Source organism: Solanum tuberosum, unplaced genomic scaffold (genome assembly GCF_000226075.1).
Source record: "Solanum tuberosum cultivar DM 1-3 516 R44 unplaced genomic scaffold, SolTub_3.0 scf00379, whole genome shotgun sequence".
Lineage (NCBI taxonomy): Eukaryota > Viridiplantae > Streptophyta > Magnoliopsida > Solanales > Solanaceae > Solanum > Solanum tuberosum.
The window spans coordinates 335,116-343,946 of NW_006239309.1; the positions used below are offsets into that span (position 1 = coordinate 335,116).

Below are 8,831 nucleotides of genomic sequence, written 5' to 3' on the forward strand. Positions count from 1 at the left end.
GTGGTTGTCGGTTAAAGAACCTCCCACAAAAGCTATGTTACTTCTATATAAGTAAAGTGAGTTTGTTATCGTTTTATCCTTAACGAACTAAGTTGTTCACATTGTTTTCACAAGCTTTATATGTATTGCATGTGTCTTATTGCTTTACTTTGAGCCCAATTATTTTATTTGAGTCGTTCAAAGTCAAGGTGAGTGTTCTTTTGTGCTCCTTTCAAGCTTAAGTTGTGGTTTAGTATTTCCAGCTCGCATACTCGTACATTCCATGTACTGATGCCAGTTGGCCTGCATCGTCTTATGATGCAGATACAGGTACCCCGGATCAGCATCCTGCACGTCGTTGATCCAGCTGAGCACTCCAGAGTATGTGGTGAGCCTCCTTGCATTCCGGAGGACTCAATTATTTTGTGTACTTAGTTTTGTTCTATTAGGATGTTGCGGGGTCTGTCCCCACATCCATCTCAGTATATTAGAGGCTTCATAGACAGTCAGACAGTCAGTAGTTTTGAGTCTCTCATCCATGTATATGTATGTATATGTAAATATTCTATTTTGAGACTCGAGTTGCTCTTTGGGCCATATTTTTATCAGTTAAGTTGTTTATGTCTTTGCATGGCATTGAGTTATTCTGTTGAGTCAGGTTTTTTTTCCGTTGAGTTAAGAAAGCCAGGCCAAGGGTTCGTTTGAGGCCAGCAATGGTCTCCGAGTGCCGGTCCCGCCCAGGGTGTAGGTTCGGGGCGTGACAGCTTTTGCGAAACCTTGACCTTGGTAGGCAGTGTAAGTGATGGCTCTTTGATGAGCACAGAAGGAGCTTTGACCATGTGAATGCTCTGCTGGAGCTCCTTTGTTGCTTCTCTCTGCTCCTTGGCTTTCTTTCCTTTCATCCTGTATGATTTGCCAACTAATGTTAATAGCAAGAAAAGGAAAATGATAAATTAGAAGTAACGGAAATTAGTGAAGCACAGTCTAAGGAACCTCCTTGTAATATGTCTTTCCTCCCTGTCAACTCTGATTTTATCAATTTTCTTGAGGCCTTCAAAGTGTTCTCAGCTACATTCCTGTCATATCTCTCTGGCCTATTACGCTTCCTCTCGAATTCAAATGTTTGAGTCCTTTAAATGAAAATTAGCAGCAGGAAAGGAATTTTCAGTATCCAAAATAGAATAAAACAAAAAAGAAGAAAGAGCATTAGACCAAATTTAATCCAACAAAAAGCATATTAATTGTATCGACACGACCCTGTTTACCTGAGTCATGTCCTTTCCATGCCGCCGTCTGTACGCTTTAGTCCATTTAACTTTACGAGGATTCCCCTTCATCTTAAGTTGTTGTGGCACTTAGACCTACAGAACCGAAAGATCTGCACAGAGAGAAAAACACATAAAGCTTTTCCTTTACTTGATAAACAGCCAAGAATTTAGAACAATTCATTTCCTTGTGACTTATATGAATCAGTTTCCCCCAAGTAATCACTAATCAGTATTTCCCCTACTAATTTTAGCACAAAGAAGATATATTTTTTTCAATTCTCAAGCTATCCTAACCAAGAGCTCACACAGAGTAATATAGCTTATGGATCATTTGCGTAAGTAGTTTACCCTTAGCCCTGCTCAAACAAGAACATATGCACTATAGCTTGATATTAACAAGTCAAAGATTTACGGGAATACTTATCTTGTGATTTCGTCACTGAAAACAATGAGTCCAGCTAATTAAAAACAATTTTCTTAAACCTAACTATGGCAAGCATATATCATTGACAAGTACGTAACGGAAACCAAATTTAACTGACTCAAATCAACAAGGCAAGAAAGCTTAATATAATATTCTACCTTTGTGTCTTTTCGAACAAATTGAATACCATTGTCATCCTGTTATATTGCCCTAATTCACTCTGTACCATAACAAATGCAGTATTAAATAAAAACCAAAACACTAACCAATAAGCAACACTAGAGTTATACACCAAAGTTAAACTCTTTATAGATACAGAAAGAGGAATGCTTATCTTTTCTTGCAACAAAAATGCAGAATTAAATCAAAAACCTAGAAGGTAGGAATAATCCAGATTTCCACTTACAAACAACGTACTAATATAACAAATAAGACAACTATTTCATAGCCCAATGTCATACAACCAGTTATTGAGTGGAGAAGAAGCAATAGAACTGGAAGGCAGCTCACAAAGGTTGATTTGGGACCCAAGTCCAATTAACGACAGGTTAAAAGGGACTACATCTTAGAAAAAGTATTCTTCTTTTGATTAAACGTATGAATTGGGTGCTTTACTAATTGTATATTATCTTTCTTTGAATTGTTGAATCTCAAATTCTAATAGGTGAAGAAGATTGTGAAATTATTTCTATATTTCCATTATTAAGGATAAATCTATTTGAAATCAATAACATATTCAGTGTAGTCCACACAGTGGAATCTAAAGATGGTATAGTGTACGCAAGCTTTACCTCTATCTCAGAGTTGAGATATACTATTATTACTATCCATAAAAACGATATTAACAAATGAGAAAGGGTAAAAGAAACAGAGGAAGGAAAGAAAAGTGAGAATAGGGGCTGTTTAGGCCATGAAATTTTTAACCATCAAACTCACTCTAAAATTTAACTTCAAGTTGAATTTCGAAATTTCCGAGAAGTTGAAAAATAACAAAAAGATAGTGTTCACTTCAATAATAGAGAACAGGGGCTTCAACATGACTCACTTAATCAATTGAAGAGAAAATTCCAAAAGCAAACATATACTTTTACTTTTTATCTACATTTCTTTGTCTGCCATATGGAATCAGATTTTTTGAAATGTTATCTAATCAAACACTCCCACTTTAATAATGCTCTCATTTTTACCCCACTGCTTTTTTAGTTTTCATTGTCAAATACCAAATTCTCCATTATTTCACTTTATCAATTGCAGAGAAAATTCCAAAAGCAAATATCACACTTTTCCTTTTATTTCTACTTTTCAGTGTCTGCCATTTTGAAATGTTATCTAATCAACACTCCCACTTTAATTTTGACCCCATTACTACTATTCCTGCTTGCATTCTCATATACCAAATTCTCTATTATTGCTCTTGTTAAGCTTTCATTCAATATCTTACCTTTACTTTCCAGTAACTGTGTGATGTTCAAGGCCTTTTTTTTTCTTTTTGGGTTTCGCACCTGATGTCTGGTATTTGAATTCAAACGTTCCAATTTGGGGGTAAAATATTTCCTTCCAAAAGTATATATGTTATTTGAACTCGAAATATCTGGTTAAAAAAGAACTGAGTACTTACTATTCCATCAAAATCTTTGGAGATAGCACGCACCTCCCCTATTTTTGTCACCAACTAGTTCAACAACAATAATATATCAAAGAGTCTCAATAAAATTATTGGCCCAAGACAAAATTCTAATAAGATCTCAAATATGTATACATAGTTATTATTTTTAATTATGAATAATTTTTTTCTCACTCAAAAACCTTGAAGAACAACAATACACCCTATGAAAATTATTAATATAAAAAAAATACTTGTAAAGATTATGAAAACTTATCGGAGGAAAAAAAATGGTGTTTGATTGAGAAAAGAGAGAAAGAAAGTTTGTAGTTAAGAGAACAAAAGTCACACAAAGACCAAGAAAGGCGATATAGTATTATTTTATAACTTATTAAATAAGTCTGAATGGTGTTAAGATTCTCCTGCAGATCTGATCCATTCCGACCTTTTCATGTCCATTAAGAGACTTTTTGAAGAAAAAAAAACAAATGGACTTAAAGGGTGAATCTGAATCATTCAGATTCAGACATAAAAAACAAACACACTTAATGAGCTGAATCTGAATGATTAACATTTAGACTTCTGTTAAGTGCAAACAAATGAGGTCTTAGTCTTCTTATAGTATTAAGCGTTAGTATATAATATTATACTAATTTTAAAACAAATATATCCAAAAAAAATAACTAATTTTATGTAGAAACTACAAATTCAAGTGTCTCAATTTTTAACATGCAAATTAGTCATTGGTGTTAAAAGGCAAAATGTGTTTGTTGTTTAGTCATTTTCAAAATAGTACATGGCCATGTGAGGGAGAGTTCACACCTGATATCCGATATTTGAATTCACATGGATAATATATTTCCTACCAAAGGTATGTAGTTGAACTAGAAATCTTTGGTTAAAGAAGAAGATTAATTACCATTCTACAACAATTAGTGATAAGGCCTCTCCTTTTACTAGTACTTTTTAGTACTCTTTCAACTTGGATTCATCTTACATATATGTCCTTTAACTTTAAGGGTATATAAGTAGACATTTAAATTTATATAAAATTAAACAAATAAACATATTTGTCTTACGTGACATCCTACATGATAATTTTTTGTCTTACTTGTTGTCCTATAAGTATTATGCTGCGTAGAATGTGTGTGTCTACTTGTTCAATTTTATACAAATTTAATTATTTACTTGTGCACATCCAAAGTTAGAAGACATAGATATCTAGTAAAGCCAAATTAGGTCTAACCCATCGGTTGCCCCCCTAAAATTGGCACGATGTTTCACTTAAACACCTTAACTAAACGATGTTCATTTTAGATGCCTCAGGAAGAATCTCACTGTGTCATTTTGACACTTTTTGCTTAATGGCATAAGGAATGTAATACACTCATTGATAGGCGCGTGAAATGGTTATTAAGTTAATTTTAATTTTTTTTTCTTTCTCTTCTCCGTTTTCAACCACTATTTTGCCCAAGTTAAATTTCATCCTTTGTGAATGAAGGTTTCAACAAAAATGACGGAAAATGTTTTTAATAATTAAGAATAAACTCATTCATAAAATTCTTTCTTAAAAAAAATTAATATTTGCATGGAAGTAAATTTTAGAAGATTGATAAAAGTTATCTCGATAATTTGTGGGGGGTGTTTGAAGAAGACATCGGGGCGGGGTGGGGTGGGGTTGGGATTTGGAGCAGGCGACTGGGTAGGGGGCTTCTTTTAGTTAGTTTAAATATTTATTTTATTTTGTAATTATTTGAGGAAAAATTTTATGTGTCATTAATTTATTGGTCAATTTTTATTTTTACTCAACATTAATTATTAAATTACTTTTGACACAAATGACAAATGTCGTCATTTTACACGTCATTCGTGAGTGTAACACACACATGATATGTTTTTGTTGATATTAGAAAGGTGTCAAAATAACATAGCGAGATCTACCTGAAGTGTCCAAAATAAACATTTCTTAGTTAAGATATCTAAGTGAAATATTGTGTCAACTTTAGGAGATCACCGATAAATTAAGCCGTCAAATTAAAGACATATTTATGTATTATGTCTTTATTTATTGGCAAAATGCATAAGTACCCCCCAGCCTATGCCCAAAATCCCCGAGACACACATTTAACCTTTACTAAGGTCCTATTACCCCCTCCCCCCCGAACTTATTTTATATATAATTTTCTACCCCTTTTTGGTCCTACGTGACACTATCTTGTGGGCCCAGCACATGTTGACAATTTTTTCAAGAATAGTGTCACGTAAGTCGAAAAGGGGTAGAAAATTAATTAAAAAGTAAGTTTGGGGGTAATAGAACCTTAGTAAAGATTAGGTGTGTCTCAAGGATTTTGGGCATAAGTTGGGGGTACTTATGCATTTTCCCTTATTTTTTCATTTGTTCTACAAAAAAGTTTTGGGGTGGGTGAGAGTTATAATGAAATAGTACAATTATGTGTAAGTTGTTTAGTCACTTTCAAGATTGTAGAGGTCCATGTGAGGGAAAAATTTTATGATGGTTGAGAGATAAGTATGCGGTGGCGTACAAAAGTTGTGTGAGGCTCCTTTCATAATTTGACAAATGGAGTTTTGGGTCCCATTTTCCAAAAAAAGGGCCAAAGTTCCTTCTCTCTTACTTTTTAACTTTTTCCCATTATTCAACTTTTTGACTTGGCCAAACACATATACAGCCCCTCAAACTTGTCCTCATTTTTCATTTTGGCATTCCAACTTAGCCTTATTCCATTTTAATCCTTAAACTCCATTTTTTATGTACCATTTTAAAACACTTATACTAATTTTTATGATTTGTCTTTATTATGTTCTTCAATTGCAATTTCTTATTTTAAAAAATAGACGTGTGCCTGTTAATTAAAAAAATTAAACATTCGCGAACGAACATAAAAATTTTCAAACAATAATATTATTTTTGATATTTCTCTGTATTTTTGCATGAAAATAAATTGACGAAAGTTCTTTGATTTTCTTTCTTAAACATTCAATCAAATTAAATAACACTACTTATTTATTTTTTCTTATCATCTAGACTATCTAAATTTTAACGCAAATACTCACTTTTAATTTTTAATTATATCAATACGAATAAAAAAACCCATCTTCAAAAAGACTCGACTGACTTATTAATAACACTACTAAAAAAAGACTCTTGTTTATTGCAAATAACACTACTAAACAATGTTAAAACTCGACTAACTTTGTTAGGTTGTCACTGATTTTAAAGAAAGAAAACCAACACAATTCCGTCGGTTATTTTTCACACAAAATACATACACTCTTAAAAAGAAATTATTATTTTTTAAAAAGAATTATTTTTTGTTAGTTTTTAATTTTTTAACTAAAATTAAATGACACATGTCGATTTAAAATAAGAAGTTGCAATTGAATAATATTTATAAAATCATAAAAATAGTATTTCGTGTTAAAATGGAACATAAAAAATGGAGTCCAAGGGTTAAAATGGAATAAGGCTAAGATAAAGTGCCAAAATGAAAAATGTGGACAAGTTAGAGGGGTTGTATATGTGTTTGGCCTTTTGACTTCTTGTTTTTGTACCATTATTTCAAATTTTGCTATTTTTTTTATCTTTAAATAATTTAAAAGTATGAAATTTAGCCTAAATTTTTCTATCCTATATTAATTATCTAAACTACTAAAAATAATTATTATAATTATTTATCAATTAACAAAATTAAACTACAATGTTTTTTATTTTTATTACCCTAACAATTAATTCTTTTTGAAAGTATAAACAAAATTTGTAAAATTGCAAAAAAAATATAAAGAGTAAATTAATAAATTTCTTAAAGAATGTATAAAAAGTAAAATAACTAATACGAAAACCAAAAGGAGTATAAATTAATTTTTTTCTTCCCAATAATTTCACAATTTTTTAATTTTGTAAACACTTAAATATATCAAATATTCTCCAACAAGAAAATATAACAGAAAGACCATTAGTAATCTTGATAAATAATTAAATAAGTTTTGTTACTATTTTCATGTAACCCAAAATCGAAAATCATCCATAACCTCCCACAAACATAGATACTCTCTCAATTATATGATATATATATTTATTTTTGAAATTCAAGCTATGTGAAATTTAATTAATATTTTTAAAAAATTCTTTTATTATTATATTAACATGATAAGAATTGCAACTTATAGTGTTTGTTCAAAAATATAACCTTCTCACTAAGTTGCAATTCAACCAGAAAATACTATTAGTTGCAATTCTTATCATGTTAATATAATAAAAAAAGTATTTTATAGTTTGAATTTCGAGAGGAAAAAATAATAAATTAATAGAGAGTAAAATGAAAAAAAAATTAATTATATTTTTGATTTTGTTGATTTACAAGTAATTTTAAATAACTATTTATATTTGTCCTTTAAATAATACAATTGATTTTGTATGAGATTAAGAGCACAAATCTTAATTTAGATTTTTTTATAATACGTAAATATTTGACTTTAAATTTAAATTAATATTAGTATATTTATTTATATTTGATTTTTAACAAATGAATATTATGAATTATCAAAATAAATAAAAAATTACTAATTTTAGGACATTACTATTGTTTATTGAAGAATTGGAGAAATAATGCGAAAAAGAGATGATGAAATACTAAAGATGTTATTATTTTTATTGTGTAGTGAAATAAATTTAAATTTGTAAAAAATTACAAAGTACTCTACATCAAGGGATAAATAAAAGGTGGAGTGAAGGAGTGAGGAGAGAAATGAAAAAGTTGTAAAGATATGGGACCCATAAATTTTTAATCTATTAAAATAATCTATCATACAACTATGACATGGTGTGCCTCAACCACCATAAAAAATTTTGTATTCATTCACTCTCAAACTTATTTTCATTCTACCTTTGCTTACTTGTAACTAAGAAATCTAGTGAAGAAATGATTAATTAATCAGATATGGAATTCTTATCTATTTTTGTGGAAAAGGTAGAAGATATTGTTAGGGTTTTGCCCTGATTTTCTTACCATAATTTAAGATTTATTTTTTCCTTAAAGAAAAAACAAAACATTACCATAAATGTTTTTACTTTCTTGAAAGGAAAATATAATATTATTTTATATTTGGTTTATTCTCTCCTTTTTAGGACTCCTTTTCTAGTAGGAAAGGTTTTTAGGACTCTATAAATATAGGTTTGTTTCTTCTAAACATAAAAAACATAGAATCCACAATGTAGTCGTTTAAGAGTCTTGTTTATAGGGAGATTTATTCTCTCTAAAGTTTCAATGTTTTTTCTTTATATTAGTTTTGATATAATAATATTTTTGATTTTTTAGTATAAGTTTTTTGTTATCTGATTTATCAACTATATGATTTGCAAATTGCAAGCTTCCGCATGACGCCCTAATCACACCCTTCAGAACCCAACAAGTGGTATCAGAGCACATGGTTCAATGATCCAATGGTTCAAGAAGATCGAAGAAATGTTCAAGTGGTTTCAAATCAATTTGCAACAAATTTGATGATAATGAAGATTTTTTGTCAAGCTACATGTGGAGAA

At 30.2% G+C, this 8,831-nt stretch overlaps 1 protein-coding gene and 1 long non-coding RNA gene across 3 annotated transcripts in view; one reads left to right on the top strand and one right to left on the bottom strand.

The window, feature by feature from the left end:
* The window catches only part of LOC102581026 (uncharacterized), a 53,005-nt gene that overhangs the window by 30,312 nt on the left and 13,862 nt on the right, over window positions 1–8,831 (top strand). The window lies entirely within an intron of this gene.
* LOC102596506 (uncharacterized) lies at window positions 795–2,275 on the bottom strand. 2 transcript variants are annotated; one of them, XR_001471594.1, is made up of 5 exons: window positions 2,078–2,275; window positions 1,830–1,891; window positions 1,245–1,357; window positions 973–1,109; window positions 795–882 (listed from the first exon to the last, which is right to left on the bottom strand). It is a non-coding gene; the product is annotated as an uncharacterized lncRNA (long non-coding RNA). The 2 variants fall into 2 exon arrangements; XR_001471593.1 differs by lacking the exon at window positions 2,078–2,275 and having other exon boundaries at window positions 1,830–2,046.